Below are 24041 nucleotides of genomic sequence, written 5' to 3' on the forward strand. Positions count from 1 at the left end.
TTGTCGCCCCATTAAATAAAAGGTTTACACTTTCCTTACAGATGCTGTTCATTTTCAGCATCTTCCACACAGTTTGGGTTTTAGGATTCATTGTTTATAAGAGTTTAGTACATTTGCATCAATGAATTCACATGTGACATTTTGTCTGACTGAGTTAAGAAAGCCCACTGTCACCTGATCCAGCTGAGTCGGCATCAGCCTGGTATTGGTATCAGTGCATCACTGGGACACTGAGTTCTACCCAGCATGCAGTCCTTAATCCAAATGGCAAAAAGAAAACACAATGCTGCTTTCTATGCACCGATTGCAGGGCGGGGAGTCAATAGGGATTATTTTTAGGACCGAAATATGAATAATGACACACATTTTCAAAATGAGATTAGCGGCCAATTGAAGTCGTTTTTGACCGAGCCGCCTGTGGTGAGATTCACAGAGGGTCTGCGCTCTCCTTCATCCTCCCTCCATCTATTCAAAGCTGCTATTCCGAGAGCTGTTTTGGGGTCGAAACCAGGAGGGAAAGAGATAAAAGACAGAGGGAGAGACACACACACAAACGATGACGCTATCCCGTTGGATGTTTGCCATCCTCGGCTTAGGCTAAAGGGCGCGCACAGACCGGAGAACCGGAGGCACCGGCGCAATAAAGGAGTGCTGGCCCAGACGCGGCGAGACACTGGCCGGGGGTTAGCCGATGGTGCACCGCAAACAGAGGAGGATCCTCCCCTCCGCTGTTCTCCTGTAATTGCGGTTTGCCTAATCCCCCCCCCCCCCCAACACCCTCCGAGCGCTTCCCGCCGGTGAGAAAGTCTGGCATTCAACCGGCTGCTGATGAGGAGCAAATGAAAACTGAGTCACCAGGCTGTGAGATTAATGGGGGGAATGAAAAAGGACGGCTCGGAGCGCCGGCGTTACAGGTGTCAGGGGAGCAGAGGCCGGTGGCAGCCGTGAGACTTCGGCACCGAGAGGGGCCTCGCGCGGCAGCCGAATGATAGGCCTGTGTCATGACTCACCATAAAGTAGGCGAGTGAAAAGTAGCCCGAAATGGAATGTGACAAGCGGCTCCACCTCCCTCATCTGCAGCTTTTGAAGGCACGTCTTCTCAACAAGGAGAATCTGTCCTTAGTGAGTTCCCTCACCATAACAGCAATAGATATCATTGTGTCCTCCCTTTTTTTAGACGTACGACAGTTTCTGCAGCGGCTCGGAGCTCAGCTGCTATTACATTTTTCTATCTACATACAAATAAGCTGTCATTACCTTGAAATGAAAACAAAATGACAACTCAGTAAAAAGTTGGACAGCGGGGGTCTAAATACTACAAAAAAAATGATTGTCAAGTACAACTGGAAGTTATTGTTCCTGATTTGGGCAACACAGTCTGTAAGCTTTTTATATTAAAAAAACCCTGATTATTTAAATGTATTCACACTTCCATTTATGTATGTGCAAGTTCCCTTGGATCATGTTTTGTATTTTTTTGTTATTTTTATTTGGCATAATTGGTCAACAATAAGAGTGAGTATCACAGTGTGAGTTTAGGCTTATTATTTTCCTTATTTGATACAGGCCCTGTATCCTTATTTGATACAGGCCCGTTACCATGACATGGTCACAGGTTACGTCTAAAATCTCCTGGAAAGCGGCGCCTACCATACAACCTCCCTTTTCCTCCACGGTGCGGATGTCACGCTACTATCGGGCCGGCTGTTGCCAAGCAACCAGTGCCTGTGTGTCGCGATAACATGATAACGTCCCGGTAGTTTAGCAGTAAGCCTCGCTGACTGAATTAAGTTAAAAAACTAAACATACATTCACAGCACTGTGACTCCCGCTGTGATTGGTCGTTCCTTCGCCATGTGGCAAACGTTGAAATCTTTTTTCTGCTAGCACATCTGGGTCATTATGTAAAGTTTGTGCCTCGCGACTCACAACTTGACCCTTAAAAGCCCCTTTTCTTAGAACTATGAAAAAATAGTGTTCTATTTCATTCTAATCAATTCACTCACTGTGAAGTGCAACAGCCTGATGTCTCCGAAAAGCCCCAAAACGTGTTTTAAACTAATAATGCCTTTACGAAAGGAATAAATGACACGCTGTATGCTGTTTATGACACATTCTTCCAGTCTGAACATTACAAACTTATTATCAGACTCCCCAGCTTGTCCTTCTTTGTCTGTATCGACACTCCTGACAGAGAACGAGCGGTCGTGGAGGCGCCCCCCCTCGGCACGCTGCTGGATTATGGATTGGGCCTTTTAATAATCAATGACAGCGCAGTTGTCGCTACAGATTAGCGGCATAATCATCCGTCTGCTCTGACACTCTTTACCCTGTAACTCTCTTTGCGTCAATGATAAAGTCCTAGCTCAATGCGGCGGGGGCTAAAGTTTGTCGTCATAATGGCCCCCTCCTCCCCCCCCTCGCTCCCCTTCCCCGTGTCTGAACTGCTTTGAGGATTTCATTCAAGGTTTTTTTTTTTTTTTTGAAGTAACATTCTGGTGAAGGATCTTGACATTTTGATCAAACTGATGAAAAAGATAGTCTGACAGTTCCCACAAATGAGTCGTCAAGCTCAAACAGTGATGTTCACCCTCCATCTCCCAGTCACCTTGTGTTAGTCACGTGCCCCCCGACCCCCAGTCCCATTTACATTTTCTCCATGGTTTATTTAGACGCTGGCAGGCAAACGCTGCCATTTCCCGCTTCCATCTTCCCAGCGCCGCCGCCCCGGACCGGGTGGAGACGAGCGGCGCCGCGGGTTCCACGGGTGTGGCGCCGTGATCGCGAGAGAGACGGACGGCAATCAAAGCTTTGATGTACTTTGTATACAGCGACTCGGTGGGAAAGGCTCCCGCCGGCAAAGCTCTCAGTGGGAGAGGGATTGCGGCTGGATCGGCAGCAGGTGAAGGAGTGAAGAAAATTTTGTTTGAAAAGTTTGGCCCAGTTGTTCCCTCAAAGGTACCTTTTGAGGATTCCCACAATGAAGCCCCTCTGCCAGTCTACATTGTCGCAAAGGGAAAATGATCTCGTTTGATCTCACGTTGCGATGAAGTATTTGCCAACCGGTGCGTCTAATTGTCCACCTGCCTGAATGAGATCTGGTTTAGTCCCAATCGACAGGTGGGTGTGAAAGGGGGAAAGACCAAATTACTATGTTTCATCATATTGTTACATATTGTTAGTTTTCCATCGTATTGAGTCATCAGTGTTTTGGTGAAGTTCCATTGGTTCCACCATGGACAGAATCTAGACAATACTTTACAGTTTAAATGGTCTTTTCCAGTCGCTTACACAATCTCTGTTGTTAACTTAAAGTGTGTAGCGTAGGGGGGGTCTCTACGTTGGGGGCCAGACAGACAAATAACCCCTGTTATTCGCTGTCAATTTATACTTTTATCGTGCGGTAAAGATCACAATATTGTACCCCCCCCCTACAAAAGTGTAAATTCATCAAATACAAAAACAAGGAAGCCCATCTAGTTAGGGGAAACTGCTGTATTCAAACAGAAAAATATATCCCAATCAAAATCACATCACAGTATTTTAACACTGGAAATCACAGGGACCGTCTTTTTTAGTAAAGTCTCGGGGTAGGCGTCCGGGAAGAGAGAATGTTAAGGTCCAGTAGCCGGCGTGGCCGGCGTGTGTGTGTGTGTGTGTGTGTGTGTGTGTGTGTGTGTGTGTGTGTGTGTGTGTGTGTGTGTGTGTGTGTGTGTGTGTGTGTGTGTGTGTGTGTGTGTGTGTGTGTGTGTGTGTGTGCTTAGCTTGGGAAAGTCAGGAGAGGAGTTCAGCCGGCTTCTCAGTCCTGCTCGACCACGGCTCTTTAGCCCACCATGGTCCAGGGCAGTGCACAAGTTCTCCAGCCGGTTCCCTTCCTCGGTCCGTGTCAACTAGGATCCTGTAGTAGAGTCCTATTGGGACCCTCGAGGTCCAGCAACCAGCAGTCTTCCAAGGTGCTGTCTCCTCTCACTCCTCTTCACATGCAGCCTCTGTCAGTTCCTTTACTTTTTCCACCAGGTGGTTCTTTATTTGTTGGGTCAGGTGGGAGAAACAAGTCAGCAGACTTTGGTCTGCTACAAGTGGTATGCATACTACTGAGTTACATCATTTGATGCCGTTTGTGTCTCATTGGCTAGATCTGCGCAGCGGTCACATCCGATAACGCCGCCCATGTTCTAGTGGGTATGAAAATACAAGGTCAACTTTCCGTCAGTGTTTAAGGGTGGTAAAAGCAGATACCGAGCGCCCAGTCGAACCCACCAATAGAAACTCCTGGTTCATTCAGACCACCAGGTGGACCAAAGTTGTTGTTTTTTTTTAGAGCAAAAGCAAAAGTTTGTTTTGCAGCTAAAAATTCTGGTTTCATAAGCAAAACTAACAAATCATTTATTCTCTTTTTTTTGTTTGCGATGCAAGAAATCTGCTCTCAAAACGTTTTTTTGTTTGCATAATAAAGACACGAATATCCCTTCAGAATTTGCCTGCTGATGGGCAGGATATTACAAATTGGTGGCCTGATGCATCAATGCAATGCTGCAGCAAACACGGCAGTCACTAATATAGGGAAGAAGAAAATCAAGAAGTATGATCCCCCCTGAGGTTTGTTCCTTATTCTTAAAGGTCAGGCAATTAGTGATCCCTCTCAGCTCAGTAGGGAGTCTGTTCCTGATTGATTCCCGACGGCCCATGCTCCCTACGTATATGTTCTAATAGCATGCAAGGTCAAACCTTACAGACGAGGCTAAGGGGCTTTTGGTTAAGTGTGTTTTTAACATGCGCAACATGCTCATGGATTATCAAAGGTGGCCAGGTGTCATGAACATTCCTCTCCCACCCAACCCCCATCACAACTGCACCAGTCTCCCAGCTGCCTACTGGCTTTATTTACTCTCAGACAGTGGCGAAACGTTCTAGTGGCTTTTTTCCAGAAGGAAAGCTTCATTTGTAGCCTGTCTGAACATTGTGTTTTAGGGTTAACGGGCCACGTGCACCGGATCCCCGGGGGGGGGGGGATAGCCTGTTTGTTGGTTTTCTGCCGTTTTATAAGAGCAGTAGAGCTCAAATTTGTGTTACAGGCCTTTTTAATGCAAAACTCTTTGCGCGCAAACCCCTCTGCTGCTGTAGTGGAAACAACGCCAGCTGAAATGGAATTGTTCATGTGATTCCATCGGCTCGTCAGTCCACTGAAGACCTGTTTCTGGTTCAATCATTAAAAGGTACACCGCCTGCCTCCCCCCCCCCGCCCCCCCCCCCCACCTCCACCACCACTCCAGACAATTAGTTTAAGATCTGTCACACAATCTCGGTCCAAAAATAGCTTAATTGTGCCTCACGTCTGGAATGAAATCCATTCTGGGGTGATTTAATGAAATCCAAACGTATCATCCTCGCAACTCTCATTCCAATTAGAAACAAGCCGCTGTGAACACAAGGGTGGGAAATTATTTAAGGAAAAGAACAGCCGGGTGAAAATGACAGGAGCCCCTCTTCGATCGCTCCCCCTTTTTGAGAAGTAAATGTCAGTGGAAGTTTGTTAGCGAAAGGTTAAAGCCGTCATTAGAATTCAGCCCGCGGCCCGTCCCGTCTCAATTTATTCCCAACGCCACGTTGCTCGTGTAATGGATCCAATCCATATTTAGGGCGGAGGCGAGATCTCGATTTGGAATTACGCCGTGTCTGATGAGGCGCACTTAGCCCGCCGCCTTTTGTCTTTGACTCGTATGGTCGGCCATCAGCGCCGGGCGTAGCGTCAACGCCCCCCCCCCCCGGAACCGGATCTACATCCATCTAAATAAAACACACCGCCGAGGAAGTCACCCCCCACGTCCCGGCCCCTGTGGACGTAAAACAACAGCACTCGTCAGCCTGACACGTCCCCGCAAAGGCATTCTGTCTCCATTGCGTCTCACCCACTGATGAATGGCTGGAGGTGCAGGACCCATGTTGTGGCTTTTGATGAGGCAATCTGTAACCTTCTGCAAGAGAAAACAATGGCAGTTCATTTTATCGCGATGCGTCTCCGGGGACACATCTGCACAGCTGCTGCGGCGTACAGCGAGGCGCCGAGGCCCCGGCGATAAATCCGAAGATGCTGATGTGCGTGGGAGGAGGCGGAGAGGCGCTCACTCCTTAATGGCCCGTGCGCCGTTTGTGGCTCGATTTGGATGCAAAGTTTGAAACTGGTCGACTTATCGCACCCAGTTATGAGCGCAAAGCCGGGGACTATTAGCGGCGTTGCTTCCGTACGACCCTGCGGGTCTGTGAGGAGCCGACGGTTGGGCTTTTAGCCCCCGTGTGTGTGTGTTTGTGTGTGTGTGTGTGCGCGCACGCTCAGAAAACATCACATTAGCCGGCTGGATAACGCTGTAGCAAAGCCGGGGAGTTACTTTTCCAGTGATCCATCCACAGGCTGATTTGTATCAAAAGCTATTTATTTCTTCTGTCCCAGTGCGTCCATTTATGTATTGCGATAACACGCGATGCGAAAGGTGCAAAAAAACGCACCAGTTGTATAAGCTGCCAAAGAGATTGATCACCTTTTGATTGGTGCCATTTGCATGTTTATTGCTTTAAATGCTGCCTTAACTGAAAAAAAAATCCCCCCACCCATTACTTGCCTTGCCATATCTTGCCTCTAGACATCTCTTAATCGCAAAACCTTTTTTTTTTGTTTTCTTCAGCCGTTCCCTTTACACGGTAATGACCATGAATAACAGAAATATGTCAATAAACCACAGTTATGTGGATCCCAGCATCCTTTACGCTTCGTCAGCCCTTTGCTTTACTTTATTACAGCTAATCAGAACTTTTCCTCTCTTTCTGTGCATGTGTATATGTGACATGTACCGTCAAACATATTCTATTTGCCTCTATTCCAGACGGACAGCTGCCGTCCAAACGGGTCCTTGGAAGTCGGAGGGACTAATTAGCATCGTGGGAAATCGAGGACGTCTTTTCCTGGTAAATTGGCTGCTCGGTTTGAAGCTGTACTTTCTCCACTGTTGCATTGCATGTTGCATTCCAGTTTCAAAGTCAGAGCAGAAATGATTAGCAAACATTCATTGGTTCTAGCTTTTGAAAAGTGAATTTTGTGTTGCCTCAGTCTGTCTACAGACTTTTTTACTGTTTGGACAGACAAAATAAGACGGGATTGATTTTGTTTTTGTTTCCCGATGCTGAAGTGCCTTGAAGCTGCATTTTTTCAGAGGCGGCAACTCTATTTGTATAGAAGTCTATGAAGAAAAGACTTTTCTTCTTCATGATATATTTCCTCAGTCGTCTTCAATACAGCATGATGTTCATTAAACTATGAACTATGGTCCTTTTAGAGTCGAATAGACAATTAGCGAGGCGTGGTTAGTTATTAGGTGCCACTCACGTGGATCACCATCGTTACTTGTTTTTTGATTCGCCCCTGCTCCATGGAGGTTTCAAAAAGTAAAGGTTAGAGATCGATAAATATGCACGTCATACTCATTTTAGTGTTGAACATTAAAGGTTGTCGATCTGTTCTGATTTTTATAACAGGGTGAACTCATGTGCAAAAAGCAGGGAGGTAAAAGGAATAACAGAAAACAGGTATAAATAAATAGGTACCGCCCGAGCCCAGTCTGCACCCATTGTTCCTGTGCACAAGTGTTTTAATTGGCCGCCCGCCTGCGTCAATACAGCCCCGTTTTTCAGCGACTGTCATTTCTGTTGTCAATGTTTAGTTGGTTAACGAGAGCAACAGGGAGACTCTGCGTACCTCTGTGAACTCGACCCATTCCTCCGAGCCGCAACCGTGGGGCCGCGTGTTCGGACTCGTGTTCCCCTTTTGATACGTCCGTGAGGGGATTGAGGCAAATGTGTCCTGCCAAGGTTACATGGTAATATCCCAACCAGCATGTGCAGTGTGATGAATATTGATCATGTAGATGCTGATAATGAGGAGTAATATTTCTTTTTGGAGTTTTTCTCACCTGTAGGTTATTTTCATCAAATCTTGTTTATTTTTTATGTGGATCTTTGCCCCCGAAAACGCCGCAAGGTAATTGCTCATTTCCACGGTAATGTCTTTGCAATAATATTTGTCGCCGGGGGTAAAGTCACTGATGTGTCGTCACTATGTGCGCGGCTGCTGCTCGTTCAGAACGCCGTCTGCAGAGTGATGTTTAGGGGCCGATGAGCAGAACCGAAACTCTATATTGTCTGCCTCATTGACCCCCCCCCCCCCCCCCCCCCCACCCAAAAAACCCCAATATCCTCCTTTTTGTCTGGAGTTCCACACAAAATCCAAATAATAAGCAATGGAGAGTATGGGAAACGTTCTTCCTCACAGCGCTGAAGTGAGTCACGACAACTTAGGATGACAACTTAGTCGACCGACGAGATAGCGCTGGGGGGGGGGGGGAGCCCGTGGAGAAAAGGCGTTCTGTTTGTGCACACCACTCGCTTCATGCATACATGAATACAAATAGCGAGGTGAAATAAGCGCTGATAACCGTGGCCTGGCACAAGATGTTGCTGCTAATCAGTACCCTCAGACACCGTCCAAGGGCTGCGTGTAGAGCGGCCTCACAAACACACGCACACGCACACACACACACACGCAGTTTACCCAAACAATCACTTTGCCTGGTGTTCCTTTCCCAATTGCTTTTTCTTCATACATTCAGGGAGCCATTCCAGTGAAAGGATGTTGTTTTGCATATTGACGACTTTGGCTCTGGGTTATTCTCGCCGCGCATATGTCATCCTTAAGACACTCGTTTTTTGACAAAGTGCCGCAATTTAGGAATTTAAATGAAAATCGACCTGGATCGGAGTCGGCGCCGTCGATTGGAGCCACTCTCCCCAAGTCAAGAGAAAAGTTGATACTGGTAGAATACATTAGAAGGAATTATAAAGGTGACAGGGTGCACCCGAGAGGGTACACTGAGGTATATATTTTTTGCTTCATCAATTTTAATGCCAGTCAAAGGAGGCAGGTCTAGTATTGTACGGGTGCATAAAAAAATATATTACGAAAAGGAATCCTATATCCACCACTTTTACAGCCATTTTAATAAAGGTTGTAAGAGAGTATTGATTCTGTAAAATGTTGCCTTTTTTATCGATTTGCTTAATGTAGTGCTCTGGGATTGGATGACAAATGCAAATCCAACTGTTGTCACTGTATAAAACATGGTCAAAATATTGACCCCTACATCGTTATATTTATTCCTTATAATGTTGTATAACGTCTTGTTATTTTTCAAATAGAAATTCCTCAATTTCCCTGTCCGACTGATTCTGAGTCTCGTCACTCAGCGGCCGGGTTGAGAGCCGATCACCGTCATTTCTGACTCGCAGAAACTAACTCCCATCTCATCCCTGAGAGATAACTGGCCAACCGTAAAAAATAGGAGAAACGTCAGCGTTTGTTTTCCACTCAATAAGTCAAAGTCATTTAGAAAAAAAGGGATCTAAAAAATCCCCCTTGTTGAACAAAGGTATTCTCTGGTCAAAGGGGGCCAAGAACTAATGCTCTAGACCCTTTAACATTCTCAATAGCACATACTTTCCCCCTTTTGAGTCTTTTCACATGTCTGGGTCGTCAACTGGCCCTTTTTAATATTGCGATAATTTGTGCTACAAAAATAGCAGCATCTCTTACTTTGAGTCAAGCTCTGATTGAGCTTCAGCTTGAAAATGTCAAGTCTTTCGCTTGTCGATTGGAAACTGGTGATTCCTGACTTTTACTTGCTTCATGGGGTCAAAACCTGCATCCCAATACATGACACATTGATTACATCACTGCTAAACTAATCTTGTGATTTTACATTACAGTACAAAACGTCATCCCCTCATTATATACTCTGAGACTATAAGAGGTGAACTTTGAGACCCGTTGGTTTCTGGAATGGTTTTCTCAAGTTCTGCATTCTTATCTTTTTGATAGTGACAGAAGTGACATGAGAGCGTTCTCTAAACTTTAAGACGAACAGACAACTCCCAGATTGTACCACGTCATTGCAGCCACGCCCCCTGAAGCCTGTTTGATCCTAAAAGAGACCATCATTACAAAACATCTTTATTGAGGAAGAACCACAGATTGACATTGAAGACTCGCGTATACAATGGTTACTGAGGGAATAAATCAAGGTGGAGGTTGGCTTCATTCAAATTCCATTGGCTGACTTTAAAGTCGCCCTACCCGCAGCACTCTGTCAGATAAGACCCGCCTCTGCGACTTTCATCAGAGAAGCATTATGCTACGTGACGGCCATGTGGCCGTGACACATGGCAGAGCACTTTGAAGTGCCTCTGTTTTAAAAATGTGTCAGAGAAGAAGAGCTGTGTGAATGTAGATCAGAATACATTATAGATGATCTGCGGTGATCAAACAGCCCAGAGTGACGGTACGAAGGGGGTGGGGACAGGATGCCAAACTTTCTCTCGTTCGCACCGCTGATTAAGCGCTCCCCGCGCAGACAGACATGTGGAGAAGGAAGGGAATCATTCACGCCCGAGTGCGCCCGCCACCACTCTGCCTCATCCGCCGTCAGCCTCATGAACACATGTTTAGCTTTCATTGCAGCATTCAACGCATCAGCCACCTAAGGGGGGGGCTGTTCAAGGTAATCACTTCCCCCCCCCCCCCCCCGTGAAATTCCCTAATAAGCTGCTCGCTAAACGTCAATCAGGCTTTACCTGAGCAAGGTGCGACAGCGAGATTTCACAGGGATTTCTCCCGCCGCCTCCGCCTCCTTGTTCTTCTGCTCCCCACGCCGCCACCCCCACCCCCGCTTTCGCTCGCTGATTTCACAGCTGTTGTTCTTAATTTTCTCCCCGGGTATTCCGCGAGGATCCATCTGCTGCCGCTGAGAGCGAGAAGGGCCGATGCACTCGCGCACGATGGCACAGATCAAGCACTGCTGACCCATCGCCGAGTCGCGCCTCTTGGCGGGAGTAACGCCGACACGTGACGTAACCGTGGATACCTTGGGTCAGCACGTGGGGATCACTGCGACGGACACATTTGTTCTGAGGTGGCTTGTACGGGACATTTTTTTTCTTTTTTCTAAAGCATGATCGTAAATTTCCGACCTGTCGAAATGACACTTTATCGTTACGTTTGCCCTCCTGACGGATTCCGAATATGCTTTTTGACGATATTGTACAACAACACACTATCATCTTAGGCTGCAGAACCACCTAATCGTACTGAATGTTTAGCTAGTCTGTGTGTGTAATGACATCAGAAAAACGCTAAAGCACCAACAGCCTGCTCCTTCAGGCTATTCCTTTGGCTTCCTGACGTTGGCAGGAGACATTAGGCTCTAGTTTAGCTCATTTTACAATTGTCATGTAGGCCCTGGTGGCTCAAAGTGGAGCTGATGGGCGGTATCGACTCGTGTACGTGCGCTCCCCACGACGCAGTCAATTATCGCAGTCAATAGGTTGGTGACTGTATCAGAGTTTGTCGTCCTCTCTCGATGGAAGCAGATGAAGAAAAGCGCGCCGATTACAGGGAGGGTTTTTTCTCTTTGGGCCTTTCAAACAATAGGAGCTCTTTTCTTTCTTCTCTCGAGCTTTTGTTATTTCCCTTCCTTTTTTTCTGTTGGTGCCATGGGCAGTTTGCTTTGTGTCTACGTCCAAGTACAGATTATTCCCGCTCAGAATAACTTTGTCTTTGTTTGTTTTGGTGTTGCTAAGCACTGGCAGAGCCGTCCTCTTTCCAACCCGCTACAGACTTTTTCCTCCGCCCCTTTGTCTCGTCTGACTGCTGTGATTCTGTCATCTGAGAGGGGTTAACGACAGCTCTAATCCTATTGATCCAGAAATCTGATCCCCCCCCCCCCTAATCCCGCAACATGAAAGTTGCGCGCTGTGACTCGCCGATGGCGCCGGCAGCGACTGCTTTTATAAAAGCTCTGAGCGCGGCGCTTGTCTGAGAGATGCAGGACAGCTAGTACCCCATTGACCGCAAAGGAAAAGGAAGTGTTTTATAAATTCGAAATGTGTTTGCTCCTGCGGAGAACGCAGCTTTTTTTTCCAACGCACTGTTGTTGTGGACTCGGCAAGACAAGAGAGGAGAAGACGAAAGACGGAGTCCTCGGGGGGGAAATGAGTCAGCTCTGGACTTTTCCTTTCGCTTGCCACTATCTCTGGATCAGCTTGTCTTTTTGATTTAATTAATGAAAATCAAATGATCAGAATTAGGCTTTGCCACATTGCGGGGGCTGGCGGGGGGGCACACTTCAATACAGCCTGCCTGGTCTTGATCCCATATATTTCCCCCAATAGTTCAATGGAGTCAGAGGATAAGTGATGATGAGGTCGTTGGCGCCAGCATGATGGGCTAACAGCGTAGTTTGCCAACCAGCTGCCAGTTCTAGCGCTCATGCGTACAAAAGAAAAAGAAAGAAAGCATGTGACAGTGCCGTGCCATGATTGACACTCATCCCTGCCACTTAATGAAACCCGGGGGCGTCCCGCGGTGCACATCATCAGCGCCGCTGCCGGGCTGAGTGCCGGCGCTGAATCAGCAGTAAAAAGTCCCCACTTTGGCAGCGCTCCCGGCGCGGGGGGAACAGCGGAGGTGACACCGGTGGCCGCGGATGACAATCTGCTGGCAGTCGCTGCCTCCCCCGCTCTGTGTGTGTGTGTGTGTGTGTGTGTTGTGAGAAGTGATAGAGAATCGGTGAGAGCTCTGAGATGAGCCGGCTGTAGTTGGCCAGGCCTAACAAGTCAGGAACGAAGAGAGAAATTCGCTTCGATTGTCAGTCCAATATTATTTGTTTACAGACCGGTTCTCTCAAAGACTTTGACAGTCTTTCACTGCTAAGGCTGCTTTATCTGTAAGTGCTACCACACGACTCAAACAGTAGCTTCATGTCTTGGAAATGAAGCTGAAGCGTAATTTCACCAGCAGCACATGTTCTCTACCGGCTGTCACAGGAGTCATAAACTCTATCAGCTCCCAGCCACTAAGTGCAGAGTCACACCCTCTTTGTTAGCTGGTGCCGTCTTGTTTAAATGTGCTGTAACCCCGCCTTTAGCGTCCTGCTGGCGTCTCATGCCACCCTCCGCCAACATGCAATTGCCATCAAATGGCAGTAATAAGACAATTAGGCAGTAGTCTACAGATTCAGTGTTTTCTTAGATTTTTTGAACCAAAACAAACAGAAAACATAAACCCGACTCATTTAATCTAATTTCTTTTAATCTAATTTCTTTTTATTTTCTTGTGTTTAGAATTATGTTAAGCAATGTCAAACAGCTTGAGTATTTTGCAGTACGCTGTCTTCTGGATGCGATTCACAGCTTCCACAGTTGGCTGTCTGTTATTCAGCTGATTATTTCATGCTTCTGTAAAGACAAAGAACAAAACCTTTAAACCTTGAAACCCACAGTCAACTGCAGTCTCAACTAATTGTATTTTACCCCAAAAGAGGATTGGCTGTTAACCACAAGATGGCAGGAAGGGGAAACCTCTATCACTGACTGCACTCTGGCTAACAGCTAGCAGGCCTTCGTAGCTAGTTAAATACACACACACACACACACACACACACACACAGAACCAATCAGGTTACCACACATGCACACGCCGCCATGTCCCTCGCCGCTGACCTCTCGCCGCCTCGCTCACTTGTAAAACCAAAACACAGGAAATGTAATAAAAGCTCAATGCACGGCACCTGCTGCAGCTCGTTAATGTTTGCTCATTAAGAAAGAGCTGCAATAAGGAAACTAATGTACAAATAAATTTGACAGTGACAATTATGTCCGAGAACATCCAGCCGAGGTGATTTTTTCTTTCCATGTAGGAGTGGAGGCCAACGGGATACGTGTTCACATCTTGAAAAACATAACTCGAATGTCTCGCTGCAGGAATCCAAACTGCTGTAATAACTTTTCCCTTCGAGATCAGCCCCCAGATCAAAACAAATATAGTGAATCCACATTAAAGTGTAGAGTAAGAGCAACACACTGACATTCTCTGTGTAAGAGCAACATCATTTTTACTACAATGATGGTAATTAATGAATAAGCTTCAAGTGAACATGGGGGTGTGTTTTGGAGTGCGTCTGAGTGTCTGAGAACAAGTTCTGACGTTAAAACAAATCCTGCTGAATTTTCTGATTTGTATTTTTTATATATTATTAATATGGAGCAACCTGTACTCTCTGAAGTATGTTTTCAATGTGAATTTGGAGTTGTTTTAGAGTGTTTTAGAATGAGGGGTTGGAAATGAAAGCTTTTTCATGCTGTTTTTTAAATCTGATTTATCAGGGTCTGAACACGCTCATAAGAGCATATCCTTCACAGCTATTTCTTTTGGTGCACTTCAGCATTTGATTTTTCACCAATATCACATCCGCCTTATTCATTTAAAGATCAAAGCCCATTGATTAAAAAAAACACAACGTGAGAGAAAATGAACTCAAATCTGCTGTTAAAAATGAAGCAGATTTGCGTCTTTCAGGTGTATTAACGACCAACTTTGTGTCGTCATAGTTTGATACGTAGGGCCACAGACGGAATGTGTCAGGTGGGGGTGTAAATGTGTTCGATTACCCTGTTGGTGCACACGCATTTGGTCTGTAAGATCAAACACTTGTGTTCACATGGTTGTCATTTTTTGTTCTGCCCCTATAAGACAAAACCCTTTTTGAAACATTACCCTTCTTGCCTTAGTGTATTATCGCCTCACTTTAAATGTAAAGCGGCCAATGAAACTCAAGCATTTCTAGGCTTGAGTTTAAAAGTTTCATCATAAATCTCTGGTTAAACCCGTGATATTTCTGCTGAGCCGACAACCTCAGGCAGTTTACTACCTTCATACTGCTGCTCGTTTTCCCCCACCGGCTCCGTGAATACGCTGCAATGTAACTTTTTACTATGCGGAATGGCAATTTATGACATGGCCTTTTCATAAATATCACCACTGTTAAACAACGGGAAACCAAAAATATTAACGCGGTCCACGTGGAACACGTCAGGGGCACGGATACCCAACTTACAGCGTTGGAGGAATGAGGAAAAGCTCTCCTTTCATCCTTCAGCCGACTGTCGGCGTCTGGAGGGTCGTCCATCCGGCCAGCCGGGGACTCCCTCGCAGGAAGGCGGCTTTACACATCACCTTGTTCTACACAAGGACATGTTGCAAGAAAAGCCTTTGCCCTGTACACAGGCGGGTTTGCTTGTTGTGACTGCTAGTGTTGCCACCAGAGAAAATACCAGCGGCTCAACCAACTTTGCAATAAATCGTTTTCTGATCTAACTTATGTCGGTTTTTTTCAAACCCAAAAGCCCTCCAAACAGACACAGCCCTTCTCTTGGGCACAAGTTGTGTTGGTGCATCTCCGGTCTCTCGTTGTTCCTCGTGTATCGCTCTTTTCCGTGTTTTCATGTAGCGACAGAGTTACATCTTGTTCTGAGCTATGAGCTGATTTTCTACCTCTGTGAACTCAAGTTCTTTGTCTCACTTTCTTTCTAAAGTCGAAGATAGGGCAGGTGAAATTTGGCTACAGCCTGCTAACAATGTGGGAGTTAGGGTTTCACATGAAAGTAAAATATAAATAAAAACGTAACACACTGTATTGCGTTTGATTGCCCAAGGGAGGGGGGAGGGATGCCATTCAACAGAGAGCGGCACACAAAACGATCGGATCATCCCATCCATCCTTCTAATTATCCACCTATTCATCCATCCATCATCCCATCCATCCTTCTAATTATCCACCTATTCGTCCATCCATCATCCCATCCATCCTTCTAATTATCCACCTATTCGTCCATCCATCATCCCATCCATCCTTCTAATTATCCACCTATTCGTCCATCCATCATCCCAACCATCCTTCTATTTATTCACCTATGTTAGATGTTAGGGCTGCAACCAACAACTATTTTGATCATCGATTAATCAGATTTAAAAAACAGCATTAAAAAAAGCATTCATCTCCAATCCGTTATCCTAAAACAGAACTGCAAATTCACAATGCAAAAAAAAACCTTCAGAAAGTGCAGAACCGTTTGCTCCTTTAACATAATCATTTATTAAAAAAACAGGATCTGTTTGATCGTCAGAACTTGTCAACAATATGTCAACCGATATGAGACAAAGCACAAAATGTATACATGACAACAGATTAATGGTCCATCTCCGCCACTTATTGTAATAACTGCGCAACGCAACCAATCGATAATGAAATTTGTTGCCCAACACTTTTAATAATCGATTTTTATGGATTCGTTGTTGCAGCCCTAGATGAAATATACAGCTGTATATCTCTGCTTCCCCTCCTGATCGCATCCATCTTGACGACCGTCAACCATTTCAGATAATAGCGAAATGGCTCATAAACTCTGACTGTTCTCAGGTAATTCAGTACAAAGCAGGTTTTTGATCGTTGAGGGCAGAACTTCTTGTGATGTTTGCATGATGCACATTAGCTTAAGTCCAACTCAAGAACACCATAAATACACAAGCTGTTGTCGGCACTCTGGGGGGGGGGGCTCCTAAGCAACCGTTGTTGGCGAGGCCGGCTGGCCCCTTCTGCACGGCTCAGAGCGCACATTCCGGCATTGATAATGACAGACGGTTAAACTCAGGTACTAGGTTGCACACGGTTTCTGGGACCATGTCTCAATCTGGCGTGAAATCCTCTACCGAGATAATTGGCACATCAAATTATAAATAAAGTCAGTTTCATCCCTCTATGTTTGTAGCGCATACATTGTTGAGGAGAATATGACCCCTTCTCATTTTGAAGGCGGCGCAGGTGCTGATTCAGGCTCATGTCATCTCCCGCCTGGACTATCGTATTCCTGGCAGGTCTCCCTGCTGCCGCCATTCAACCTCTGCAGCTCATCCAGAATGCAGCAGCTCGACTGGTCTTTAACCTTCCCTAAATTCTTCCACACTACTCCACTCCCCCGCTCTCTTCACTGCTTACCAGTGGCTGCCCGCATCCAGTTCAAATCATTGGTGCTCACGTACCATTCTGTTAATGGATCAGGTCCATTGTGTCACGGTTTGGGTCTGTTTGTCTTATTTTGTAGCTATCTTGTGTCTCGTGTCTCTGGGTAACTTCACTTCCTGTCCTGTGATTGCCTGATTGCTTCCACCTGTGTCCAATCACCTGCACCTCCCTTGTGTATTTAAGCCCTGTGTGCCAGTTGTCCTTTGTCGCGTCATTGTCTTACGTCACTCATCGTTGGAGCACGTCTTGTCTTCGTTTTGGCAATAAAGAGCACTTTATCATTGGAAACCCTGCGTTTGAGTCCTCCCTGCATCCTGCTCCAGCTGCGATCTTTGACACATTGTTTTTTATTGTAAGTCGCTGGATAACAACGTCAGCTAAATGACATGTAATATTATGGAATTTTTCTTTTTTACAGCTGTGCAATGCCACATTGTCACTGGTTATGGTAATAATTGCTATGACCACCAACACTGCTACAACTTTTACCTGCTGCTGATTTTCGGCTGCAGGATTACGAGCTCCATGGTGCCAAATTACTCTGGTAACCTTTTTGTGAACAAAATTCTCATTATTTATTTTTTTCCTTGAAGCGCTGAAGATGAAGATTCACCACAAAGCTCGGCTGCAGATTCTAAGACCTCTCACTGCCTCTTCCAAACTGTTACATAAGGACTCGTTTCTCTGACAGCATCACCTCCTCGTGTGTGCTTTCTGTGACCCGTGCCAGCGAAGCATAGCCCAGCAACGCCCCTCCCCACACCGCCCCCCTCTCCGACATCCCCTTGTAAGACCGCGACACCAAAGAAATGAACAACCCCTGCGCATTCATCACCATTACCAGCGAGCAGACTAGGGATTTAATTGAATATGTGACAGCATGAGGGACTGGAGCGGCGCTCGGCCCCCTGCCTTGTTGAAGCGCGGCCCTGCGGGGGGGAGGGGGGGGGGCTCATGGTCCGGCTGTGCTTCTTCCTCTGGAGCGGAGATGTTGTTTTGAGGTTCTGTGACGTGGGAACGTCATACGGAACAAATACGAAGGCCCCCCCCCGCCCAAAAGAAATGTCCGACATGTGATTGAAACCCCACCCCCCAGGCGCCAAGTGATTAGACGTTTTAGCGCTGACAGTCTTGTAAGCAACTGTGGAAGAAATGCAGAGAAGTGACGTGTTCACCTTTTCCTTATGCACATGTAGCGTAGCATCAAGCTAGCCCCACTGAGGATAGGATGAAAAAGCTCCTAGACATGGTCATGTGGACCAGACAGCTCCCAAAGCAGAGAGGACAGGGGGGATGATGGGAGAATTTGAGGAGGAGGGACACAGGCTCCTCGGCGAGATCAAAGGTGTACTCATCAAGGGCTCGTCTCTCCTCTGCTCTGACAGTGAAAGTTGTTTCTGACAGGGGGGGGGCTATAATAAAAGCAAACCTCTTACTTGTGGCTTTATTGCTGTATATTCCTCAAGTAATTTATTTATTTTGTCATGAGCTTTCTTTATTTATCATGGAAGCACATATGCCCAGTACAAGTGCACTCAGTTTAGGGCTGCAACCAACGATTATTTTGATAATCGATTATTTTTCTGATTAATCGATGAATCTGATAAAAAAGCTTTCATTTCCAACCTTTTATACTAAAACAGAACTGAAAATTCACATTGCAAAAATACTTCACAAAGTACAGGGCTGTCCTAGAACATAATTCATAAAAAATAAAGAAAAATACAAATCAGACAATTTAACAGGATTTGTTTTAACATCAGAACTTGTTGTCTATACTGAACTCACAGACGCACACAGTCACACAGACACCCCCATGTTCACTTGAAGCTTATTCATTCAATTATTACCATCATCACAGCTAAAGGAATAACCTATTTCTACGAGATGAATTCAAAATGGCATTTGTAAATAAATGCATTAGAGGCTTCTTAGTTAGCCACGCTGGTTTAATGGATCACCTGTGCCTCCCTTTACAGGCATAACATCACTTACCGTACAACCCACAGTAGATGCGCACTAGACTACCGTATATGACAGCATTAAAAAGTACAACACATACAAATATATTTGTCAACAATAACCGAAAGGCTGCAGCCTCCTTATGTTCCTCACGTTAAAACGGCACAACGTGGTGCTCCCGACACGTCTTTGGCTGCGTCATGTGACTCACAACAACTGCCGGCGCTGCTGGCTGCTCTTGCCGCTACGTCGGCTTGGATTTTATTTTTGCATCGCTGCAACTCATTGAGTGACGGAATTATTTTTATTGATTTCATCGATTCGTAGTTGCAGCCCTTACTTACTCACAAATTCTTTTGATTTGAGATTCCTCAGTGCATCTTCCTCAGAGGAAGTAGAGCCGGCAGGTCGTTGGTACCTTTTGGATTCAATCCAAAATGACAGAAACGATCATAAACATGGCTTTTTATCATCAATAACTCATTTTTTATATCACTGATTATTCATAACCTTTTACATTATTTATTCCGGTACACCGCTGTCCGACCCAACACAGAACCATCAATGTCCCGTCCAACTTACTTTCTGTAACTTGGAGAAGCGTCTTGATTGCCATGCAGTACGTTTAATAATTCATACTGATCAGTCCAGGTTTGAGATTGTTGTGGCGTGCAATCCGTCAGCAGTCCAGGTTGAACTGTCTGTGTGTGTGTGTGTGTTAAATCATTTGTTGTGGCATGCAATCCGTCAGCCTGCGTCAAATCTCGTTTCGATTGAAACCGGAGGAAAAGACGTGGCAAAAAATAAAATAAAACTGCTGCTGATTGGACCCGGCACAATTAGAGCCTGAAATGAAGGAGTCGGGCTGGACTCATTTACAGACAGGAAACGGACCCACGGCGCAGGTGGCACAGTTCCGTGGCGAGGGGGCGCCCGCAGAGCGCCTCTCGAGTTAGTTTTGATGATTATGAACTGAGGGTTACCGAGGCGATCTGGGGAGACGTGACCTATTTCTCTCCCCCACGCGCCCCCCTTCCCCCTCGAATACAGCTGCTCTCCAACCAGCCCAGACAGGAGGCAAACAGGAAGAGGACATTCTAGAGCCCGTTTCTTTTAGCCATTCAACCCATTTAAGTGTAGCAATTCCTTCGAGATTCTTTCCTCAGAACAATAACTGCTGGGCTCCTGCGTCCGATCATCTTTGCGTTTAAGGAGCTAATTGACAGGATCTCAGACCCTAGTGGGACTTAATTAGGGCTTTAATAACAGCGTGAGCGTCGAAAAGGTCAACCGCTTGAGTCTGCTCCAGGTGCATCGCCGGAGTAATCGGGCCACTTCCAATTAGATCTGGGTCATTTCCACTCGGATGAAAAGAAGTGTCTCGCTCCGTTGTGCGGCGTTCATAATGCAACGCTCTTAAAGCAACAGACTGGGTCTCTCGGCGTGATGAATGGGGTTTCCTTTTGTTGCCTGTTTATTGCCAGGATAAAGAGTTTAAAACGAGTTACTTGTTCCACTTATTGAGTTACTAAGTACACAAGGAATGACTTTATTACACACTAATTATTCATAGCAACAATTTTCTGACTTGGACACAATCCACAAATGCAGTCCTCTAGACCAGCGGTCCCCAACCAAACAATATTTTGCTGACCGGTCTTCAAGGATAAACACAACAAAATAAAAAGATACGATCCCTATGAATAACCTATAAACCTATAAACGTGATTAACCCATATTTTAAGCATGGCTCCTGATACTGCTCTTTGTCTCTCCACAAGGGGACTTTCCCTTCTCACTTTTGCTGTAATTGTCACATGACCGAGACAGTCGTCTGGAAATGTGTCCGAACGGACAAGCGCATGTCATTTGTAGAGAATCGGGTCGTTTTTCAAAATAAAACAATTCTTCCTGTGCGGTCCAGTACCAGATGGCCTTACGGGGTTCTCCAACCTGGAGATTGGTGACCACAGTTCTAGACCCCTTCAAAGGAACCTTATTTGCTCGAAAAATCACACAAAAATGTCAAATGTTTTCATGTTTATCTGGTTCTTTGTCAGTCAATTGCAGCATTGTCTGGCTTCAAATGGGATAGTCAACATTTTTTTGTTTGCATTCCCTATTTTTTTTAAATGTTAAAACTTTGTTGTCACCAAAAAAAGAAGAAAAAGTTGGTAGTTTCTCAATATGGCAACCTGGAAAATTTGAAGGTGTTTTTGTGTTTTCCACATCCTGAGTTCTCTACTTCGAAGTTAGTAGTATGGATCATTTGTTGGTGTTGTGTTCTAAAAGATTTCTTGCCCCTAAAGGAGTGTTTTATGTGGCGTCCCTATGAGGCACCGTAGCCGTGCTTTGTTTTTTTGTCGAGGCCCCACGTGACCTGGATGTCTGGCAGAGATTCAATTGGAGGAGACTCCGGGGAGCAGGGGAGTGAAGGGCGACCTTGGATTTCACATGCGGCGGCACGGTAAACACACCTCTCCGATCTCCGGCACGGAGGTGTCCGTCGTGTTCTTGTAATTGCCCACGAAAGCGATGGAAATAAGCTGCACGCAAAAAAAAAGAAAAACCGAAATCTACCGGCCGCCATCGAGGACTTTGTCTGCAACGTCGAAAGCCACTGACATGGAGTCTTAAGGGCGCCTTCCAGCTGGAAAGTTAATTATCTCGTTCTTCCCTGCGGGTATCTGGAGATCTGACGCAATGTGTAAAGCTTTCAGAGCACACAAAGAGCACCCCCCACCGCCCCTGGTCAGCAGCACTGATCATCAATCAGGGTTGTCGGTGTCAATAGGACTTCATAGACGAATGTGTGCCACTGGATCATTCCTAGAGCGATTTCTGCCACGTCTCCAGAGCACTAATTACAGATTTTGCTGCTTTGTTTTCTTTGTGGGAGGCCGTGTGGTTCGCGGCTCTGAATCACGTCAGCGCCGCGTCTCCGTGAGCGCAGACCGGCAGCTCGTTGAGAAAGGTCACAGGCTCCCTGCGGTGCCGTCGGATTTGTGGATTCAGCTCAAGCTTTTATCTTTTAAGGAATGGTTTGACCTCGACAACTTTGAATTATGACATTTACAAACGTACGCCGTTTGAGTCCGTATCGTAGTAGTCGGATCAGGTGCTGGTGACATTTGATTCAATCATCCTATACAATTATTATCATAAATAACAATTTACTACTGCAAATGTTATGCCAACATGCTGTACTGAGACATTACTGCTAAAGACCTGCCGGACATTTCAAAGGCTATCCAGGTAAGCTTCCTTTAACATTAAAGTACATAAACAAACGTAATACCATAAGCCCGGCTACGTTGTACAACAACATTTATTTAGCAGCGTGCGGCACGAATAGAAAAATCCATGAAAATAAAATGCTGAAATGAAACGTTCAAATCCAAACCATTAAAATAATAGAAACACCAGCTGTATGAAATGAAAGAAAGGATTTAAGCTGAGAAACAAAGGCTGTAACATATTTAGCTCTCTGACTCCCTTTTAGAGGAGCAGAGGGAGCCATTCCCTTCACCCAAAGTGAACAGACGGGACCTCATCCTCTATGGGACACATGCGGAACATATAGGCTTCATAATAAGGCTCTTATCACCTGTGGATATCAATACCTGATAAACACAAAGACACCAACTCTCCCCCTAAAAACTTCCAAATGTGCAACCGAGCCACCACTTGATGACCCTCCCGATCATCGCTTTCCGGTGCACCAAAACAATAACTATTACACGCTGGAAAACGATGACTCGTTTGGAAGAAAGTCATCTCGACGCGCATCTTTACTCCGATGGTAATTTCCACCGCAGACAAACAAACATATTCAGGGAGCGATAGATAAGCTCATTGCTATTAGAAAATGATTTCCTCCAGCAGAGAAACGGTGCTGCCAAAAGAAGGGGAGGTGGGTTAGAGAGGGGGGGAGAGAGAGAAAATGTAATGGCTATTGGCAGCAGAAACCACGTTGAATTTGCGCTCCCCTTCATTATTCCCTGTCGTTGAATAATTAACAGCTTTTGTTATTTCTTGGCCTCCGACTGTAATGATGGCAATAATTCAAATTATGCTGATTAGTGCGTTGACGGGGCGGATGGGGGGGGGGGGGGGGGGGTAATGTATTCCACAGGCCACCATTTTCTTTCTTCCCTAGCGTTTGAATAAAACTTTGTTACTGTTTCAGCAGTGACATGGGGGGGGGGGGGGGAAAGTGTGAATTAGCTTTATTAATCATTTTTCCAGAGGCCACCGCGACGCTCTGTGTCGAGTATTTCTCTTTAGGTTTGCCAATTTGCGAAGTGATTGCACATCAGCCGCCTCCTCCGAGTGTCTGCTCGCTCACCGTGAACCTGTGCGGCTGTGTGTTGGAGCGTAAGTGGCTTCTCAATGGCGGGGGGGGGGTGAAGCGGGGGTCAACAGCCTGATGCGCCCAAACTCAGATCGCGGGTAACTGACTCCGCGGCCCCCGAGACCTGCCACTCACGTCCCGAGGGGGCAGGAAGTTCTTCCCATTTACCCAGCATGCACCGCTGCTCCCCCCCCCATCCCGGCCTGTTAGCCGGAACGCTGACAGGTGTCAATCCTGACCTTGACGTGGTGCTTCCTCTCTCTCCCCTCCTAACCCCCCCCCCTCGCTTAAGCTTGAGGTCAGCGATGTATTCACACCATGACACTTTGCCTTTCCCCCTGGCAGGGGGTTCAGGCTCGGCCACACGGGGGGAAAAAAAACGTGTCTGTTTTTTTAAATGTTAATAAATCCGACGCTCTCCTCTTCATCAGCAGTTGTAGCCGTGCCGGCTTCAAACCCAATGAAGGACAATGTGTGAACTGCCTCTCACCGTGGAGCGAACTCCCCAGTGTAGTTAAGGTGTCCCTCCGACCGCTCTGCTAGCACCACGACACACGACACAGTGTGGACATTAAACACAAATGAGTTATTTTCTTTTGGGACACATTAATTGGACTTTTGTTTACCGAGTTCGGCGCGGGGCCTCAGGGGAAAGTGAAAGAACACTGCTCGTGCGTGTGTGTGTGTGCACACATCATCTGCCGCCGAGGCTTATTAATCAAGTGAAAAACTCAATTTGAAATGAGAGAATTTTCATTTGACCTTTT

The 24041-nt window shown here is 46.1% G+C and overlaps 1 protein-coding gene across 2 annotated transcripts in view; it reads left to right on the forward strand.

Annotated features, from left to right (window-relative positions):
• LOC119213069 (beta-1,3-galactosyltransferase 1-like) overlaps nucleotides 1-24041 on the forward strand; it is an 80712-nt gene that overhangs the window by 17436 nt on the left and 39235 nt on the right. Inside the window, exon 2 of one of the 2 annotated variants that reach the window (XM_037464099.2) lies at nucleotides 6879-6960. The exons of the other annotated variant lie outside the window; for it this stretch is intronic. The gene's annotated coding sequence lies outside the window, so the exon portion shown is untranslated. The remainder of the gene's footprint in view (nucleotides 1-6878; nucleotides 6961-24041) is intronic. 2 annotated transcript variants of the gene reach the window in all.

The sequence above is a fragment of the Pungitius pungitius genome, chromosome 3 (assembly GCF_949316345.1).
Source record: "Pungitius pungitius chromosome 3, fPunPun2.1, whole genome shotgun sequence".
NCBI classification, from domain to species: domain Eukaryota; kingdom Metazoa; phylum Chordata; class Actinopteri; order Perciformes; family Gasterosteidae; genus Pungitius; species Pungitius pungitius.